This window comes from Vidua chalybeata (assembly GCF_026979565.1).
Source record: "Vidua chalybeata isolate OUT-0048 chromosome W unlocalized genomic scaffold, bVidCha1 merged haplotype SUPER_W_unloc_3, whole genome shotgun sequence".
Lineage (NCBI taxonomy): Eukaryota > Metazoa > Chordata > Aves > Passeriformes > Viduidae > Vidua > Vidua chalybeata.
In genome coordinates this window covers 406,582-427,343 of record NW_026530338.1, presented here as the reverse complement: position 1 = coordinate 427,343, position 20,762 = coordinate 406,582, and the positions used below count along the sequence as shown (strand labels likewise).

Genomic DNA, 20,762 nt, shown 5'->3' with positions numbered 1-20,762 from the left:
GCTTCATTACTGCACATAACATTGCGTGCTAAATTGAGGATCTATCCATTCCCTGGATCCGTTCCGTGGATCTCTTCCCAGGATCTGTGTCCTGGATCTGTGCCTGAGTTCATTATCAGTATCTTACCTAGCACTCCCTGCCACAGCTGCACACAGGAGTTTTTAACATCAAGGCCTCTCTCAGTTAGGAAAGAGGTACAGGGTTCTTTAACCCATAATAAAAATTGCTCCAATGTGGAGAAAGGGCTGCAATATCTGTAAGCTGCACCGACGCTACTGGGACACCTCCCCAGTCCCAGGATGCTCACAGTCCCGTGGTTCTTCGTCCAGCAAACACCACTGACCTAACCTTATCAGCTGTGCCAGCATCTTGCTCTCCATCAGATTGTGGCTCGCAAAGAAAGCTCCCTGTTGTTGTAACAGGGTCTGAGCTCTGCTCTCTGCTCACAGTCTGAGGGTCATAAGGGTGTGCCCTGCCAAGTTGCAGACTATCGCTTCATTAGTCTGATATCCTGGTGTTCTGGGTTCACAGGGCTTCATTGTCTGCTGCAGTCCTCCCCCTCACTGTAATCTTATCTCCCATTGTTTGGGCGCCAGCTGTGAGGTGAGGGTCCAAAGTGGCGCAGGGTCCCCAGGCAGGTACAAAGGAGAGCCCTTTATTGTAAAAACACAGCCTTTTTAAGCAGTTAGCCGGTTATCAGTTACATAGTTTTAAATCATAACAAACATAACTCAACCAATCACCATACACCACGATGTGAACACGTGATGGTTACATAACTTGTTTTTCTACCTCTTAATTCAGCTGAGTCACTTTCCCACAGTCCATTTCTGCTTAGCCAAAGTAGCAGGCCTGAGCCATGATTTTACAAGGCCTTCCCTTTGTAAGGTTTTACCAATATGCAGCAAGGAAGAACTTCTTTACTCTGCAGGTGACTGAGGACAGGAACAGATTTCCCAGATAGGGTGTGGAGTCTCCCTGACTGGAGATATTCAAGAACCATCTGGACACAATTCTGTGCAATGTGCTCTAGGATGACCCTGCTCAAGCAGATTTGACCAGATGACCCACCGTGGTCCCTTCCAACCTACCCATTCTGTGATTCTGTGATTATGGAGCAAATGCAAAATATGATAGTATCTGGAAAATATGCAGGCTGTGGGAGAGTGACAAAGCATGTTTCAACATCAGCATTACTGGCAATATAGGTAAATTGAGCTTTTCTTAAATGTTTCTTTTTTAAGCATTGGGACAGGAGCGCAGGTGGTGTTCTACTCAGTTCCTTCAGTAGCAGGAATGAATAATGAAAGGAACAGGAAAAACCATGATATCAATGAGTGGCTTTAAGGGCTGGTGCCATCAGTGGAATTTTGAGTTTTTTGATGATGAGGCAACTTTTACAGCACCAGGCCTCCTAGAGTCAGATAGGCTTTATCTATCTAACAAGGGCAAAAGGATTCTAGCCCATGAGTTGGCAGGGCTGATTGAGACGGCTTTAAACTAGGTTTGAAGGGGGGAAGGGATGAGACTAGGCTCTCCAGAGATGAGCCTAAGGGTGGTAAGCCACAGTTAGGGGGTAAAATCAGCAGCCCAGCTGAAGTGCATGTACACTAATACACAGCATGGATAACAAACAAGAGGAGCTGAAGGCCATTGTGCAGCAGGAAAGCTATGGCATAGTTACTATCACAGAAATCTGGTGGGATGACTCACATGTCTGGAGTGCTGCAATGGATGGCTACAAGCTCTTCAGAAGAGACAGGTGAGGTAGGAGAGGTAGAGGAGTGGCTCTGTATATTAGGGAGTCTCTTGATGCTATAGAACTTGAGGTTAATGACAATAAGGTCAAGTTCCTATGGTTAAGAATCTGGGGGAAGGCCAACAAGGCTGGTATCCTGGTGGGAGTCTGTTATAGACCATCTAGCTAGGAAGAAGAGGTGAACAAACTATTCTACAAGCAGCTGGAGCATGTTTCAAAATTGCCAGCTCTTGTTCTTGTAGGAGACTTTAACCCGCCAGATGTCTGCTGGGAACACAGTGGAGAAGAGGCAGTCTAGGAAGTTCTTAGAGTGTATGGAGGATAGCTTCTTGTCGCAGCTGGTGAGCAAGCCTACCAGGGGTGGGGGTCTGCTAGACCTACTGTTTACAAATGGAGAAGGGCTGGTGGGAGATGTGGTGGCCAGAGACTGTCTGGGGTATAGTGACCATGACATAATAGAGTTTTCAGTACGTGGTGAAACAAGGAGGGGCATCAACAACACTTCTACACAGGACTTCCAGAGGGCAGATTTCAGCCTATTCTGGAGACCGATTTGGAGAGTTCCTTGGGAAACAGCCTTTAAAAACAAAGGGGTCCAGGAAGGATGGATATACTTCAAAAAAGAAATCTTAAAGGTGCAGGAGCAGGTTTTCCCTGCGTGCTTAAAGAAGAGCTGATAGGGAAGATGACCAGCCTGCATCAGCAGTGAGCTTTTGAAGGGACTAAGGGAAAAAAATAGGGTGTATCACCTTTGGAAAGGGGTAGGCAACTGAAGAAATGTTTAAGAATGTCAGTAGGTCATGTAGGAAGAAAATTAGAGAGGCAAAAGCCCAATTAGAACTTAATCTGGCCACTTCTGTGAAGGACAATAAAAATGTTTTTATAAATACATTAATGGCAAAAGGAGGGGCAAGGAAAATCTCCATTCTTTTTTGGACATGGGGGAATATAGTTACTCAAGATGAGGAAATGGTTGAGGTACTTAACACCTTCTTTGCCTTAGTTTTCAACATTAAGAGAGGTCCTCCTCAAGACAACTGGCCTTCTGAGCTAATAGATGGAGACAAGGAGAAGACTAGACCCCTGTAATCCAGGAGAAAGCAGTTAGTGACCTGCTGAGCTATTTAGATGCTCACAAGTCTATGGGACCAGATGGGATCCATCCTAGGGTGAGGGAACTGGCAGATGAGCTCGCCAAGTGTAGCAATGGGGAACAAAGAGACACGGACCATCTTTATGCATCCGAAGGAGATCTCTTTATTGTATAAAGCACCCTCCTTTTATACCTTCAACTTCCACCAGATATAACCAAAACTTAACAGAAGAAGGGCACCTATTGGCTTCTCAGCTGCAGTCTGCTGTCCATGCATCCTATCACCCAATCAGCTTCCCGTTCATATGGTGTCCACGTGTTCTTCCTCATAACTGCCTCTCACCCCCTAACTAACCGACCTCCAACCTGCAGCTGTGCCTTCCCACAGGGCCTTCTGATGAATATAAGCCTTAGCAACTTTAACAAATATAACCCCATATCCCACAGACAAGCTGTTTTCCATCATTTATCATCAGTCCTGGCTAACCAGGGAGGTCCCAGATGAATGGAAGCTGGCCACTGTGACGCCCAATATTTTCTACTGAAAGGAGGATCTGGAAAACTATAGGCCTGTCAGACTGACCTCAGTGCCTGGCAAGGTTATGGAACAGATCATCTTGAGTGCAATTACACGGCACCTACAGGACAGCCAGGAGATCAGACCCAGGCAGCATGGATTTAGGAAATGCAGGTCCTGCTTGACCAACTTGATCTTCTTTCCTGACCAGGTGACCCACCTGGTGGATGCAGAAAAGACTGTAGATGTCCACCTGGACTTCAGCAAAGCCTTTGACAGTCTCCCACAGCATACTCCTCGACAAGCTGCCAGCCCACAGCTTGGACAGGAGCACCCTTCTCTGGGTTAAGAACTGGCTGGATGGCCGGGCCCAGAGAGTGGTGGTAAATGGTGTTGCATCCAGTTGGCGGCCAGTCACCAGTGATGTCCCCAAGGGATCAGTGTTGGGCCCAGTCCTTTTTAATATCTTTATTGATGATCTGCATGAGGGGATTGAGTCTACCATTAGCAAATTTACAGGTGACACCAAGTTGGGAGCAAGTGCTGATCTGCTGGAGGGTAGGAGGGCTCTGCAGAGGGATCTGGACAGGCTGGATTGATGGATCGAATCCAACAATATGAGGTTTAACAAGACTGAGTGCCAGGTCCCGCAGTTTGGTCAGAACATCACCATGCAGCACTACAGTTTGGTGACAGAGTGGCTGGACAGCAGCCAGGCAGAAAGGGAACTGGGAGTACTGATTGATGGCAGACTGAACATGAGCCAGCAGTGTGCCCAGGTGGCCAAAAAGGCCAATGGCACCCTGTCCTGTATCAGCAATAGTGTGGCCAGCAGGACTACAGAAGTGATTTTTTTCCCCTATATTTGGCACTGGTGAGGCCACACCTTGAGTACTGTGTCCAGTTCTGGGCCACTCAATTTAAGAAGGATGTTGAGATGCTCAAATGTGTACAGAGAAAGTCAACAAGGCTTGTGAAGGGCCTGGAACACAAGCCCTATGAGAAGAGGCTGAGGGAGCTGGGGTTATTTAGCCTGGAGAAAAGGAGGTTCAGGGGAGACCATATCACTCTCTATAACTACCTGAAAGAAGTTTGTAGCCAGGTGGGGGTTGGTCTCTTTTCCCAGGCAACGAGCAACAGGACAAGAGGACACAGTCTTAAGCTGTGCCAGGGGAGGTTTAGGTTGGACATTGGGAAGAAGTTTTTCACAGAATGAGTGATTAGGCATTGGAATGGGGTGCCCAGGGAGGTGGTGGAGTCACCGTACCTGAAGGTGTTTAAGAAAAGACTGCATGTGACACTTAGTGCCATGGTCTAGTTAACAAGGTGGTGTTAGGGCATAGGTTGGACTTGATGATCTCAAAGGTCTTTTCCATCCTAGTTTATTCTGTGATTCTGTGATTTTGAGAGAACTATTTATTGTCAAGGCTTCTGGGGTGTCTGACACTTGCTAAGCAGGTCTAGGCAGCTTCTTTGAAGCTGGTCCCTCAGATTTCCTAAATTTTTTTTATTTTAACTACCTTGCTTCCTTTAACCAGTATTACTGCTTCTAGTCTTCACTAGATCTGCAAAACTCCTGGGATAGTGTTTCTCAACTCAGGTGTCTCTGGTCAGTGTGCAATTGTCTTGTATAAAGTAGTCAAATACTGTTCTAAATTAAGGATACAGGTTGCTGGACTCCATTTAGAGTTTAAATATAAATACAAATATGTGCTAGAACTAGTTTTCTAAGAATTTTATGAAGGATAGGGGAGATGGAGAAAAACTCAAGAAAAGCCCTCTTCTCTTTGTTTTCCCACTTCCTATTCTGTGAGTGATTTTGCAGATGTAGGTGACATCAGTATAGTTACCTGTTCCTAATAACAGAGACAAATGAGATAATAATCAACAGACTGGAGATAACAAACTTTGAAGCTGTTTGTCGTGGTTTGACACTGGCCAAACGCCAGGCACCCACAAAAGCCGCTCACTCACCCTCCCCTGCCACAGCTGGGCAGAGGAGAGAAAAAATTAACAAAGGCTTCATGAGTTGAAATAAGGACTGGGAGAAAACACTCCAAGGGCAAAACAGGATCACCTTAGAATTACAAAGTGAATTTATTACTAACAAACTCAGAAGAGGATAATGAGAAGTAAAATAAGCGCTTAAAAACACCTTTTTCCCCAACTCCTCCCTCCTTTCCACCAACAGTGCAGGGAGATGGCGTGGGGGTTTTGGTCAGTTTGTCACCCAAGATTTTCTTCCGCTGCTCAGGGAGAGGAGTCCTTCCCCTGCTGCACCATGGGGGCCCTCCCACACGAGATAGTTCTCTGTGAACTTCTCCAGTGTGGGTCCAAATCTTATGAGCAGCAGTCCTCCCAAAATTGCTGTGGTGTGGGTATTCTAGGGTGACGTTATGATGCTTGTATCCCCAATCGTCTGTTCTGTTTATGCTGGATATTATATTCTGTGCCTTCAAGACAGGCTCTGAGAGCGAAGGTGGGGAGAAGAAGAAGAAGCACAGAGTTTTGTTATCAGCCTGCACTCACTCCTCCACATTCTGCTGGAACACAGAAATCCACTGTGTTGTCTGGTCACGGACGGGGGAGAACACCACGCTTCTTTACTTTTTAGTTAGTTTAGCTAGCTGAGGCAGTCCGAGTTTTCCCTGGACTGGTTTTCTTTCCCTTTTCTTGGAACCGTTCGAACATGCTCTGGACTGGGACCCAGGGAAACACCGAGAGCTCACACTTTGTGGCCTACCAGGGCCTACTCTGGGCAGCAGCTTTTCCCAGCGCCGGAGGGACTGATAACAGAGTGACCGTTCCCAGGAGGGACTTTCTGAATTTGTCATCTCTTCAATGACAACAAATGAGTTTTGTCATCTGGTATTGTTCATTCTGTGTGCTGGGGAGTGCTTTGCCTGTTTAAATAAACAGGCTTTTTTTCCACTTCTCTCAGAGGAAATTTTCCCGACTGGTTGGGGGGAGGGACCGCATGGGTTGGCTTTCTGGGGGGGCCTCCTTTTGGAGGTTTTCTCCCAAATTTGCCCTAATCTAGGGCAGTGGGTCACTCTTTCGATGGGGTGCAGTCCTCCAAGGACAGGCTGCTCCAGCCTGGAAGCAGGCGCCCCCTCTCTCCACTGGGTCTTCTACTGGACCACAGCCTCCTCCAGACATCCATCTGCTCCGGCATGAGCATCTCCCCCATGTGCTGCAGGTGGATCTCTGCATCCCCCATGGATCCCCATGGGCTGCAGGGGGACAACCTTCTTCATCACGGCTTGCAGAGGAATTTTGGCTCTGGTGCCTGGAGTACCTCCTCCCCCTCCTTCTCCACTGACCTTGGTGTCTCCATGTTGTTTCCCTCATGTTCTCACCTCCTCCTCTTCTTTGGGTAGAAGAAAAAACTGTGTGCACTTTGATTTTCTTCTTAAATATGTTATCACAGAGGTGTTACCAACCTCTCTAATTGTCCCAGCTTTGGCCAGCAGCATGTCCATCTTCAGAGCCATCAGGGATTGGCACTGCTGGACATGGTGGAAGCTTTTAGCATCTTCTCACAGAAGCCATCTTCATGCCCCCCCACCACGAAAAACTAGGCCGTTGTCTCTGCTTGAGACAAGTTAGGAGGAAACGTCCTGAAAGGGCGTCTCCTCTGAAGAAACTTCCTCCTACACAGGTTCAAAAGGAATTTCTTGGAGGAAAGTGAAAAAAACTTTATTTAACAAGTAGAGGGGAAAAAGAATTAATAATGTTAGATATTAAAACCTTCTCACTGCAGAGAAAACTGGTGGATTCAGAGTTCTTTCTATAGGTGTGGCTTGGCTCCTCCTGAGGTCTGGAGCCGGGATGCAACATCCCGGGACCTCCCCTCCAGGCTGCGGCGTGGGGATCCCGGCAATGGTCTGGTGTTTCGGACCAGAGCAAAGCTGAACAATTTCAGAAGAAGAGGCCACAGTCCCAGGAAAAACTTCTTGCCTCAGCTAACAAAGCAGAAGCTAGATAAAAGCAAAGATGTGCCCCCTTCGTCCCTGCTGACAACACAGCAGAGTGAACCTGGGGGAGGATGTGTGAAAACCACGCCAAAAGAATTCCATCAGCTTTCCCCCCCCTCGGACCTAGCTTAAAGATACAGGACCCATGTCTGGGCATAAAGCAGATGATAGGGGATACAGTGTCATAAAGTCACCCCAAGACAGCCAGGCAAAACCAGCACACTGTTAAAAAGAAACTTTTTTGAGGCATCACTAGTTCATGAAAATAATTTTCAGATGGTGTTGCATTAAGAGTATAGGAATTTAGCAGTAAATAAAGCCCCTTGCATTCCAGCTGGTCCTCAGAGATCAGAGGGGCTGGGTGTAGCTGGGCTTAATTTCTGATTAGAACCAATTCAGCACTGTAAGTCTGGTTGAGTTCAATAGGAACTTGCATGAGCACAGATGCACAAATAATGCATTTTACCAGTCCAGTACTATAGGTCTGGTCACATTCAAAAAGGACTTACATGATCCAGATTCACAGAAGCAACAGGAAAGCAGGTTACAGGATTGCAGGTGATAAATGCACTAGCTACAGTGTTAATGTGTGTCACTACTAAAGGTATAGGAACAGAGATTTATTAGTGAGATAGATAGATAGATAGATAGATAGATAGATAGATATTAATATTTCTGGGTCTGTTCCAATGCAGTTGACAGAATCACAGAATTTATTAGGATGGAAAACATCTCTTGAGATCACTGAGTCCAACCTATCACCCAGTACCACCATGTCAACCACACCATGGCACTAAGTGCCACAAGCAGTCTTTCCTTAAACAGCTCCAGGGACCGTGACTCCACCATCACCCTGGGCAGCCCATTCCAATGCCTAATCACTCATTCTGTGAAGAACTTCTTCCTAATGTCCAACCTAAACCTCCCCTGGCACAGCTTAAGACTATGTCCTCTCCTTCTGTTGCTGGTTGCCTGGGAGGAGAGACCAACCCCCATGATACAACCCACCCCCAGGAAGGTGAGAGTAACCCAGGTTCTTGATAATGGGTCCCTTGGGTTGGATTAGAGTGAAACAGCACTGAATGATCAGTGGTTTTAAATATATAAATAAAATATTTATTTTAGAACAATTTGGTTTAAATGGAAAATAGGTATGTAGCCTTTTTAGTTATTATTATCTATAGTAACATAGCAATGTCAAAGCATAAAAGTAACACCTAAGAAAATGAAAGAGAAGAGAAAAAATGATAAGATTAGGAAAGATCACCGGTGGACCTTGCAAGGAGATGTTGTTGCAATTGGTCAAAGTACTGATCACAGACTATATCTGTCAGGTACAAGGGAAACCCTCAAAACACATCGTTTATTGGGTTTATATTCACGTAGGTTCAGGTCAGAACACCCTGGTACCTACCCTGAGGCTGAGAGTTTCACACTGAATGATATAATGCTATAGATCACAGGGAGCCTTCAGGAGTCTTTGACACCTTCTAGGGAGTTTACAGCTGCCTATTAAGTCAGCACTCAAGTTACTTATGGCCCATTATGGCCAATCAGCAGAGATGGATACCTTCAGGCTAAGTGTGAATGTCCAGGTACTTCCATGATAGGGGGTATATCACAGCTGACTTCACCTGTGTAAAGACAAAGAAACAGTACCCTTCCTCGAAGAATTTGCCTCTTTCCTTTGTTTAACACCCAGGTTGTAGCCTGAGGTAGTGTTACGAACCAGTTTAAACACAGAAGAGCAAAGAAAACAAGGTCTCTGTGAATAAAACAGAAAGAACTTTGAAGGTTCAAACTATTCCCCCCCCCCAAAAAAAAGAGATAAAAACCAAACGAGATTAAATGTTGATGACAAAAAAAATGGATATATTTTTATTTAATAGGAAGAGAGGCAAAGAGAAAGAAAGATAAAAGTAAAGAAAGGATAGAAAAGGCTACGGTTACTTAAAAAAGCATAGGATAGGTCATCACCACACTGCTACCTTTTTTGCTGCTGAGACAGGGTGGGGGGAGCAGAGCAGTTTTTGCCTTTTTTTTTTTTTTTTTTCTGTTGTTTGAAGAATCTTATCTGCCTTCTCCAGTCTTGGGGCAATTTAGATGGAATGTGGTGGCCTGTCCTCCGAAATGCAGGCGCAGTGCCCAATAGATGAAGCCGAACCTCAGTCCAGTAGCAGTGTTCTCACCACGGAACGCAGGAGCAGGGGTAGGGGGTTCCACAACTCACTCATGACTTCGGTCCAGGGGTGCAGCATCGGGGGGTTCTCTCTAAGCAAGAGGCATCGGCTCCAGGAGGCCTCAGGATGTCTCGCAGCAGGCGATGGTAGTGGTGGTGGGAAAGGCAAAGGTCAGGGATTCTGCCCCTTGCTTTCCCCTCCACATTTTGCACCAGTTTTGCCTTCCTTTTTTTGGGCCTCAAGGCGGGCTACTCACAGTCTATTCCGCACGTAGTTTTCAGGTGCTCAAGAGTGATTATGATAAGCAGACATAGAAGCACTTTTTGAAGCCTTTCTCCTATTATCAGGCTCTTACAGGTGGCCAGTGTGCACCCCTCTGCACCTGGGTGGTTAAGTGGTTGTTTTTTTGAGTAATTTACCAGTCCAGTCTCTGATACCCCAGCTGGCTATAACTCTTCCAGTTATCTGTAAAGAGCGAGAAATTCACCCCCCACAGAATCACAGAATGACTAGGTTGGAAGAGACCTTAAAGATCATCGAGTCCAACCCATACCCTAACATCTCAACTAAACCATGGCACTGAGTGCCACATCCAGTCTTTTCTTAAACACATCTAGGGATGGTGACTCCACCACCTCTCCAGGCAGACCATTCCAGAACTTTATCACCCTTTCTGCAAAAAGCTTTTTCCTAATATCCAACCTATATTTCCCCTGTCACAGCTTGAGACTGTGTCCTCTGGTTCTGTCAGTTGCTTCCTGGTGAAAGAGACCAACCCCCATCTGACTACAACCACCTTTCAGGAAGTTGTAGAGAGTGATAAGGTCACCTCTGAGTCTCCTTTTCCCCAGGCTAAACAACCCCATCTCCCTCAGTTGTTCCTCATAGGGCTTGTGCTCCAAGCCCCTCACCAGCCTTGTTGCCCTCCTCTGGTCATGCTCAAGCGTCTCAACATCCTTCCTAAACTGAGGGGCCCAGAAGTGGACACAGCACTCAAGTTGTGGCCTTCAATCGTTAAAACCGAAAATCACAGACAAAGACTCTCTAACTAGTCAAAGTTAGAAAGTAGTATGTTTATTATGTCGGCGGGCGGCACTGTGGGGATTGTCCCTGAAATGCGTGACCGTGCCGTACAAGGATTTTTGCCTTCTATTTATTTCCCAAAATAATGCATATGCACAACCCCAGCACCTCCCATCCCCACTTTGTATTAAAATGACGTTATTAGTTCTTCACGTGTACGCAATTCTTCTCTTGAATTGGGTCGCTGGTCTCAAATTGGGTCAGTGGTCCCAAGGATGAAGTCAGGAAGGTCTTCATCAGGTCTCTGTGACCCTCTGGCACAATCCAAGGCCCTCTGCTTCATGATGGATTAACATAGGGTCCAGGTGCTACTGGTTTCACTATGTTCCTATAATGGTTCCTAAGACTGCTCAAAATTTATTGGGAGAGGTTTTGCAGTGACATCAGCCTGCTCTTTGAGGATTCTTGAAAGAATCCCATCCGGCCCCATAGACTTCTAGGGATCTAACTGGAGCAGCAGATCCTGCACACGTTCAGGGTTGACTGGGATTTGATAATTCTGGCAGTCATGGTCCTCCAGCTCAGGGCATTGAGACCTCCTTGGTCCATCATCGGTATTGAAGATAGAAGCAAAGAATGCATTAAACACCTGCCTTGTCCATGTCCCTCTTTGTGAGGTGACCATCCTCATCCTATAACAAAATGATGTTATTTTTACACTGCCTTTTGCCACTAATATATTTGAAAAACCTCTTTTTGTTGTCCCCCACAGTTCTGGCAGCTTCAACTCAAACTGAGCTTTGGCCACATGAATTTTCTCCCTACGGTGGCAAGTAGTATCTCTGTATTCTTAACCATGTCAGTTGACCTTGCTTCCACTGGCCATACACCTTCCTTTTTGGCCTTATTTTGAAAAGGAGATCCTTGCTCAGTCAATCCAACCTTTTGCTTTGCCTGCTTGACTTCTGACATTTGGGACTTGCCTGCTCCTCTGCCCTTTAGGAGGTGATGTTCAAAAAGTGACCAACACTGATGGACCCCAGCGCCTGCAAAACATTTTCCCATGGGACCTTATTAGTTCCCTGAGCAGCCCAAAGTCAGCTCTCCTCATGTCCAGAGTTGAGGTTTTGCTGGCACTTTTCTTCCCGTTACCAGAGATTTTAAACTTGATTGCTTTGTGGTCCCTTGGTGGCCAAGACGGCCTCCAATCTCCGCTTCACTCATGAGATCCACTCTGTTGATAAGCAGTAGGTGAGCTCCCTTTGTTCCTGTTCCATAAAGTTGTTATTCAGGGGTTTTAGGAATCTTCTGGCCCATTTCATATCGGCTGTGTGATTTTCCCCATTACGTTCTGGCAAGTTGAACTCCCCTATAAAGACTGTTGACTTGGAAGCATCCCTTAGTTCCTTAAAGAATAATTTATCAGCGTCATTGTCCTGTCTTGGCAGTCTATAGTAGACTCTGTCAATTTCATCGACATTATTTGTCTGGCCCTTGATTCTTATTTAGAGGCTCTCAGTTGTGCCTATTGCTAACTGTGGTCACCATACATTGTAACCCTTCTATTACATACAGTGCCACCCCTCTGCCTCTTCTGCCCTGCCTATCACTGCTGAAGAGCCTGTAACCACCCAACATGGCACTCCAGCCACAGGACTCATCCCACCAGGTTTCATTTATACCAATGATGTAAAATCTCTGGGACTGGGCCAAAGCCTTAAGCTCCTCTTGTTTAATCTTAATGCTGTGTGGATTAGTGTAGAAATATTTTAGGTGTGGTACATTATAGCCAACACATCGTGAAGCAGATTGAGGGATCCTATTAGTGTTTATTTCCTCAAGTTTTGGCACAGCATCCCATCAGTCATCAAGCCCGGTTTTGTCCCTTTTCCCCTTCCAGTCTAGTTTAAAGTTCCGTGAATGAGCCCCACTAACTCCTGTGCTAGAACCCCTTTTCTCCTCTGAGAAAGGTGCATCCCATCAGGTGTCAGTAGACTAGGTGTTGAGTAGATCACCCCATGGTCAAAAACCCCAAGATTTTTCTGATCACACCGGTATCAGAGCCATGCATTGACTTGATGGATCTGCCTATTCCTTCCAATATTATTTGTTGTTTGTTACCAGAAGTGTCAAGGAAACCACTACCTGTGTTCCAGATCCCTCTACCAATCATCCCAGGGCACTGAAGTCTCTTTTGATTGCCCTCAAACTTCTCTTATTTTGTTGTTGCCAGTTTGAACAGCCAATAGCAGATAGTAATCAGAGGGCCATACTAGACTGGAAAGTTTTCCAGTAATGTCCCTCATCTGAGCCCCTGGCAGACAGCCAACTTCCCCGTCAGTTGGGTCTGGTCTGCATATTGGCTCATCTGTTCCCCTTAGAAGGGAGTCTCCTATTACATCTACTCTTCCTTTTAACAGAGGAGGTTCTTATGTGTGATATAGGTGGTGTTGTTTTAGGGCACTCCACTATCCCAGAAGGACCTTCGCCCACCTCATTGGTTGTCTGGCTTTCTAGTTCCAGAGCCTCATACCTGTTGTAGAAGGTACCCATCCTATTTGTCAAATTCTGAGGAGGAGGAACCTTCTTCTTTGTATGTGCAGTGACCTGCTTCCAGCCTTCATCTTTAACAGACCCTTGACTACCAGTTGCCCCTCTCTGTAGTGTCTCCAGCACCTCAATGTCCTTCCTGAACTAAGGGGCCCAGAACTGGACATAGCACTCGAGGTGTGGCCTCAACAGTGATGTGTACAGGGTAAGAATCACTTCCCTGGTCCTGCTGGCCACACTATTGCTGATACAAGCCAGGATGCCATTGGCCTTCTTGGCTACCTGGGCACATGTTGGCTCATGTTCAGCCTCTCTTGACCAGCATCCTAGGTCCTTTTCTGCTGGGCAGCTTTCCAGACACTCTACCCCCAGCCTGCAGTGCTGCATGGGGTTGTGTCATGGTTTGATACTGGCCAAATGCCAGGCACTCACAAAAGTAGTTTGTTCACTCTTCTGTTATAGTTGGGCAGAGACTAGTTTTACACCTCTCATTTCAATGAACACAATCTGGGATTTCCTCTTGAGCTATAAAATTAGTAAGCTGGATGCAGCACAGACCATAATGAAACAGGACTTTGTAGCTTTCAAGCTACCCAAGTATTGCTGTGTATGGAATATAAATAGAGTATGCTGGATTTGAGCTAAGACTCATTGAAGTTTTGCATTTCCACAAAGCGTAGGCACAACATAGAGCTAAATACATTGCCTGCTTCTGAAATTCACTGTGAGAGGTTTAATTTGATGTGTGGAGGTGGATTAAATGTCAAGGTTGTGGATTTTAGTAAATTATCTATGTAAGTGTGTGGGTTTTTTTTTTCTCTTTGTTAATTAAATCCATGAATTAACATGTCAGAAGCAATCATGTACTTGATTTTTTCATTTGTGTTACAGTAGATAGTGTTCCTCATATTTGCTGTTTCACTTCTCTTTTTTTGGAGCCTGGTTTTTCAAGGTACAGTGCTCCTTGCTCTTGTACCTTAAAGTCCTTCATCATGGTGACTCATAATGAAAGAAACCTAGAAGCAGTTCAGAAAGAGATGCCCTCCCCCTGTAAACCGAAGGGAAATATACCCAGCAACATATCCACTGACAAGTCCTGTGCAGAATAGCATTTATTAAAAATAAGTATGGAGCAATGCTTCAGTGCCAGTACCCAAATGGCATGTTGTTTTCCCTTTGGGCTCTACCAGTTGATGATCCTGTCTCGTAGAGGTCTTTTCCATTTGTATGATGCAGTATTAGCAATTTAATAGCATGTCAGTGTAAGTATGCAGGAATAAAACACCAGAATGCATCTGAAATGCTAATAATAGAGTAATAGGCACAGAGATCAAACTCCTTATGAATGCCATGTGAATACTAGTGACTTTCCCTGGGTGATCCTCCTTTCCCTCACAGGGTATTAAGTGCCATGTTGTGGATTTTTTCTTGTATTGGTTATTTGGGTAAAGGGGTACTTGTATAAAATTTGCATCCTTGTCTTGAGTTTCAATAACTAAAGAATTTTGAAACACATGTCTTTGCCTCACTTCTTTTCTAGAGGCACTAACTAAAAGGTAACTTCATATACAGCTTGTACGGAAAGTACTATAGCAAGGGCTCTGATTAAGACATCCCTTTTTCTTCCTCTCCTTTGCCCTGCTAGGTCTGTCTTTGGGGACTGCTCATACGGTGAACTCATACAGCCAAAGAACTGAGAGTAGAGTACTGCCGCATTTGGTGGATAAATTAGGAATAATACATTAGGTAGCTTTTTGATTAGGTAAGAAAATAACAACAGAACTAGTTGCCTGAATATTATTAGTAGTCAAAACTAATTTAAGTGCAGCAAAAGGCATTTCTAGTGACTCTGAGTAGAACTTCTTTGCAAAAGATGAATGTGAAAGTTTACTAAGTGTCTTCCTCCCCCCTGCTTTTTGATATGCCATGGCAAATAAATGCCTTTGTTTTGCATCTGCTTCTTTATTTTCATAAGTTGGGGATGGTGATACCCTTTCCTCTATCTTTAAAAATGCAGAAGTTGTTTGTTAGTTTGCTTTTAATTTTTTTCTTCTTCTCTTTCTCTTCTCTGGTTTGGTGAATTGAGAGAATAAAAATATCTCTTGCTTGATGCTTGCTTTGATGGTATTTGGACACAGTAGGGGTGACAAGGGGGATCCTTTCTGTCCCATCCCATTTGCTGCAGAACACTTCTCCATCTCTACTTCCCCAGATACTTGGCAGTTTTTGCTGTAAGTCTGTCTGCCCAGCATCCCATATTGTCTCTACCTGAGGATGTGAACTATAGCGACAGTGTAAATAGGGCCTTTATCAAGAGATCTTGTGGGGCTTCAGGAGTCTCAGCTGAGCAGCAGCAAGGAGGAACCCCACGCCAAATGCGGTGTGGCTCTTCTTCATGACACAGACTTGACTGCAGGTAGCTGGCTTTTCTGTCATAACAGTTATTTTCTCTTCATGTGTCTAATAACAATAAAATAACTGTATCCACAGGGGGCTGTAGCTAAACAAGCAAGTGGAATGTTTTCTTAAACTTTTGTTAAAATTACTTTTCAGTCTATGGAAATTTTATTAACTTTGAACTATTGTATCTTTTTGATTTGAACCTTTTGTTGATGATGACTGTATTACACTCTTTTACCCTATTCTATAAAATATAAACTATTTTTTATTAATTTTAGTATGTAAATGGCACAGCTTATTGTGCTGAGTGTATCTTTTGTCTGTATCCTGAAAGGAAGACATGGTTTGGATGTGACTGCCTGTGCTAGTAGGAGGCCCAAAGTTAAAGAAAAACTGTATGCTGCTCCCTTAGAATTTGGTTAAAGAGATTTTGCATTCCTTTGTTTGTAACTGTTTCTGATGGCTCATGTATGCAAGATTATTTTCCATTAAATATGATGTACCCTTGTTCTTTGAAATATATTGCAGAGCTCTTTTGCAATAGATGACTAATTCTCATATCACAGTTTGGTACTTATGTTACAGAACTACTGCAATAGTGCATTGAGGTACATTGAGGTACATAATTGTATTTGGTTTGTCTGGAATGGAGATCATTTCCCCATAGCAGCCCTCCCAGTGCTGTGCTTTGCATTGGTAGCCAGAAAGCTGTTGATAACACACCAGTGTTTTGGCTATTGCTAAGCAGCACTGGCACAGCATAAATACTGTCTCTCAACATTCCCCCATCACCAGTAGGCTGAGGGTGGGCAAAATCTTTGGAGGGGACACAACTAGGACAGATGACCCAAACTGACAAAAGGGATGCATCAGGCACAGCATTGTCAGCTATCAGCGATGAAGAGAGAGACAGGGACTCCATGAGATGGTCAAAGAATCTGAATTTATTGTGGAATACAAATGCTTATACACTATTCTAGAAAGACTAGTAATGTTTTACTACAATGATTGGGTTAATCATCACATAAACAAACTTATACATTTTACAACACCTCTTGCTTGCAGAGTTTGATGTAATTTTTTTTCCTGGTAAATCTGTCTGATTTAATCTTCTTGCAATCTTGATTTAATCCTCAAGGTTCTGTTTGTTCTTGCCAAGGCATTCTGTCTATCAAATCTCTTATGCTAATAAGGTCCAAGGTACTCTCTGTTTTGTGTGCCCCAATAGTCAGCTAGTCAAGGGGAGTGGATTGCCCCACTCTACTCTGCACTGGTGCAGCCTCACCTTAAGTACTGTGTGCAGTTATGGGCACCACTATATACAAAGTATATTAAGATATTAAAGAGTGTCCAAAAGAGGGCAACAAAGATGATGAAGGGCCTTGGGGGGAAGCTGTATGAGGAGTGGCTGAGGTCACTTGGCTTGTTCAGCCTGGAGGAGACTGATAGAAGACCTCATCACAGTCTACAACTTCCTAGTGAGGGGAAGAGGAGGGGCAAACACTGAGCTCTTCTCTCTGGTGACCAGTGACAGGACCTAAGACAATGGCAGGAAGCTGAGTCAGGGAAGGTTTAGGTTGGATATTAGGAAAAGGTTCTTCACCCAGAAGGAGGTTGGGCACTGGAACAGGCTCCCCAGGGAAGTGGTCACAGCACCAAGCCTGCCACAGTTCAAGGAGCATTTGGACAATACTCTCAGTCACATGGTGGGATTCTTGGGGCTGTCTTGTGCAGGGCCAGGAATTGGACTTTGATGAGCCTTGTAGGTGTCTTTCAACTAAGGATATTCTATGATTTTATGAAATTTATTTCCGTTACCTTGCTAACAAGGGGTTCCCCAAAGCAACTCCCAGGTAGAGGTAGATGCAGGCACCATTAAACTCAGTCCATGCCACAGGATTACTGGCTGCTGTTCACACAGGCTTATCAAGAGTTATTCCCAGCTGCAAGGTCACTTGATCTATTTACAATCCTTCTCAACAGTCTTCTGCTTTTTAACCCATTCCTCCTAGCATTCCACCCCCTCACTCAAAAGACTGCTGCTGCTGCTGGGGCTGGAAATGTGGGATAGGGAGTTTACAGAGGCATTCTTTGCTGGGTTAACTGGCTGGATGGCTAGTCCTGGGGAGAGGTGGTGAACAACATCCAGTTGGCATCCGGTCACTAGTGGGGGTCCCTAGGGCTCAGGATTGTGGTCAGATATGTTTAATATCTTTATAAATGATTTAGATGAGGGGATCAAGTGCACCCTCAGTAAGTTCACAGACAACACTAAGTTGGGGGGGATTGTTGATCTGCTGGAGGGTAGGAAGGGTCTGCAGAGGGATCTGGACAAGCTGGATTGATGGACTGAGGCCAGTTGTATGAGATTCAACAAGGCCAAGTAGTGGGTCCTGCACTTGGGTCACAACAACCCCATGCAGTGCTACAGGCTAGGGGAAGAGTTGCTGGAAATCAGTCCAGCAGAAAAGGACCTGGGGGTGCTGTTGCATTAATAAGCAGACGGGACTCAGTTTCTTCATGCAGGAAAAGCCAAATCTTTATTCACATAACTAATTTTTATACAGTTTTCACAGACCTCATGTTCATCTCTAATTGGCTAGTAGTTTTCTTGCAACTTAATTCATTGGTTAAAAGGTGTTTTGTGTGTACGTGCTAGGACTGTCTCTTTTACTCAGGTGTTTACATTTTTCCTTTGTGGGTTCTCATGGGACAGACAGATCTTTTGTTATTACAGGTACAAACGGTTCTGTTACCATAATAATTTGTTGTGTTAACTGACTTTTCATTCCTTTGATTCTTTCTTCTGGGAACTTACAGGCTAGCTGGTAATTCAGCAGAGCAAGGCCTGATTTTATAAGGCCTTTCTTTTATATCTCTACCTGTATGTAACAGGGGTGCTGGTTGAAACCCAGATGAACATGAGCCAACAATGTGCCCAGGTGGCCAAAGGGCCAATGGCATCCTGACCCGTATCAGCAATAGTGTGGCCAGCAGGACCAGGGAAGTGACTGTCCCCCTGTACTTGGCACTGGTGAGGCCACACCTCGAGTGCTATGTTCACTTTTGGGCCCCTCATAGCAAAAAAGAGATTGAGAGGCTGTAATGTATCCAGAGAAGGGCAACAGAGATATGGGGAAGGGTCTTGAGAATAAGTCATATGAGGAGTGTCTGAGGGAGCTGGGGATGTTTAGCCTGAAGAAAAGAAGGCTCAGGAGAGACCATATCACTTTCTACAAATACATGAAAGGAAATTTTAGTGATGTGGGAATCAGTCTCTTCTCCCAGGCAATTAGTGACAGGACAAGAGGACATGGCCTCAAGCTGGCCAGGGGAGATTCAGGTTTGACAGCAGGAAGAATTCCTTCATGGAAAGGGTAGTTGAACCTTGAAATGGGCTGCCCAGGGAGATGATAGAGTTGCCATCCCTGAAAGTGTTCAAGAAACAACTGGACGTGGCACTTAGTGCTATAGTTTAGTTGGCATGGTGGTGTTCGATCAAAGGTTGGACTCAATGATTTTGGTCTTTTCCAACCTTAATAATTCTATGAGTTAAGTGTCTCACCCCTCTTGTTAGGAAATTAGGCCACTCAGTCAGCCAGGCACCCACTAATTGGTTGTGTGATTTATGTATTAATTCCTAAGATATTGGAATATTATCTTCCATCCCAGCTGATTCTGCAGTCAGGTCAAAGCAGCACATGCCTTCAAAGTGGGAACAGCATGTATGTTGCTGAAGAGGGAGGCAGTTCATCAGTAATTGATGTTGTAAGGTTGCTCTGTGTACAGCAGTTACCTCCAAATTTACATCAACAATTGCCTTGGACATCCCATTTAAACATTTCACGAGGGCACGTGGCAGGCTCTCTCTATTTGCTACTCAAAAAGTTACACTAAAAACCAACCACACTCAAGTATTTACATATCGATCTTGCAGAAATGGATCAAAGGTATGTGCTGATAGGAGAAGGTCACAAAGCCCGATGAGCCAACCTTTGATAAGAAAGGAAAATAGGAGTGTCATCTTCCAGTAGTACATATGCTGCTGCTCCAGCTCCTTCAGCAAATATTACTCCGGGCTTGGTAACTCAAGATGGGAAAATTGCCCATGCAGATTGAAGAGCTGTGGCTTGCATTTTTTCAGATTCAACTTCAATTTGGTGTTGGGTTTGTGCCACCAATAGCATAGTTCCAACACTGTCTGCCCTAGGTAAGTCACATGAAACCATCAAAAATACCTGAAATACAAGAACTCAAGGACATAATATTAACAGAGGATGTAGAACAAGGGGAAAAGTCAGAGTACAGAACCATACTGCATCATCAAGGGTTATTATGAATGGTCACATTAATAGGTCGCAGTGCCACTATGCAATCCACTGGTGTAAACAATCCAATTTCCTCTGTGGCTAATGTTCTGGGAGAGACACTGCCTGGAAGAATTTAAATCCTCACAATGTTTTGTACTGGAGGTGTACAGTCACTATTTTGGCCTGTGCTTCTTTCCATTTCTTGCAATGCTCAAACTACAGCTTGAATTCATTTTTTCATTTGGATACAATATATAGTAAGGCCTCGTAATGCCGTGGACCAAAATCCTACAGTTTTACTTTTCAGCCCAATCATCTGCCACAGTTGCCACAAGACTATATCATCTAGAATTGCTACTTCAAATTTAAATGTATTTCCTTGCCTGGGAGTGTATAATTGGGCATGCTCAGTCAAAGCATTTTAGCAGGTATCAGAGGCTTCTTGTTCTTGCTTGGTCCATTGCCAAACAACTTTCTTCCCAGTCCATTTCTGCTGCTTTGGCACTTCCCAGGTAGTGCCTCACAGTGAGGGGGCAGGTGGGGTGGAGGGAGAAGAATTTTTTTGCATAGGCACTAACTTTTGCCAACAACAAAACATTTCTGATGTCAAGTCCCGTTTATTGCTGATCCTGGGATACCAGCTAGCACATTTGTTCCCTCATCACATGTAAGATAATGCTTTGGTTTTGCTGGCTTATTTTCATTTACCACCCACACAGGTTGTTCCAAACTTACAGCCCAAATTTCCCTCAAGGTATGTGCTAGGACACCCATATTATCAGTAGCAGATATGAGTGCTGGTGCAACTAAGGGTTTCAGTGAAACAGCGCCTCTCTCAAAAGCTGCATTTTGTCACCTTTTGTTCCTGCTGCCCCATTTAGACTAGATCCTGTAATTCACAGAATTCACAGAATGACTAGGTTGGAAGAGACCTTAAAGATCATCGAGTCCA

The 20,762-nt window shown here is 44.7% G+C and overlaps 1 protein-coding gene across 1 annotated transcript in view; it reads left to right on the top strand.

Annotated features, from left to right (window-relative positions):
- Positions 1 to 20,762, top strand: part of LOC128782885 (zinc finger SWIM domain-containing protein 6-like) — a 294,559-nt gene that overhangs the window by 44,666 nt on the left and 229,131 nt on the right. The window lies entirely within an intron of this gene.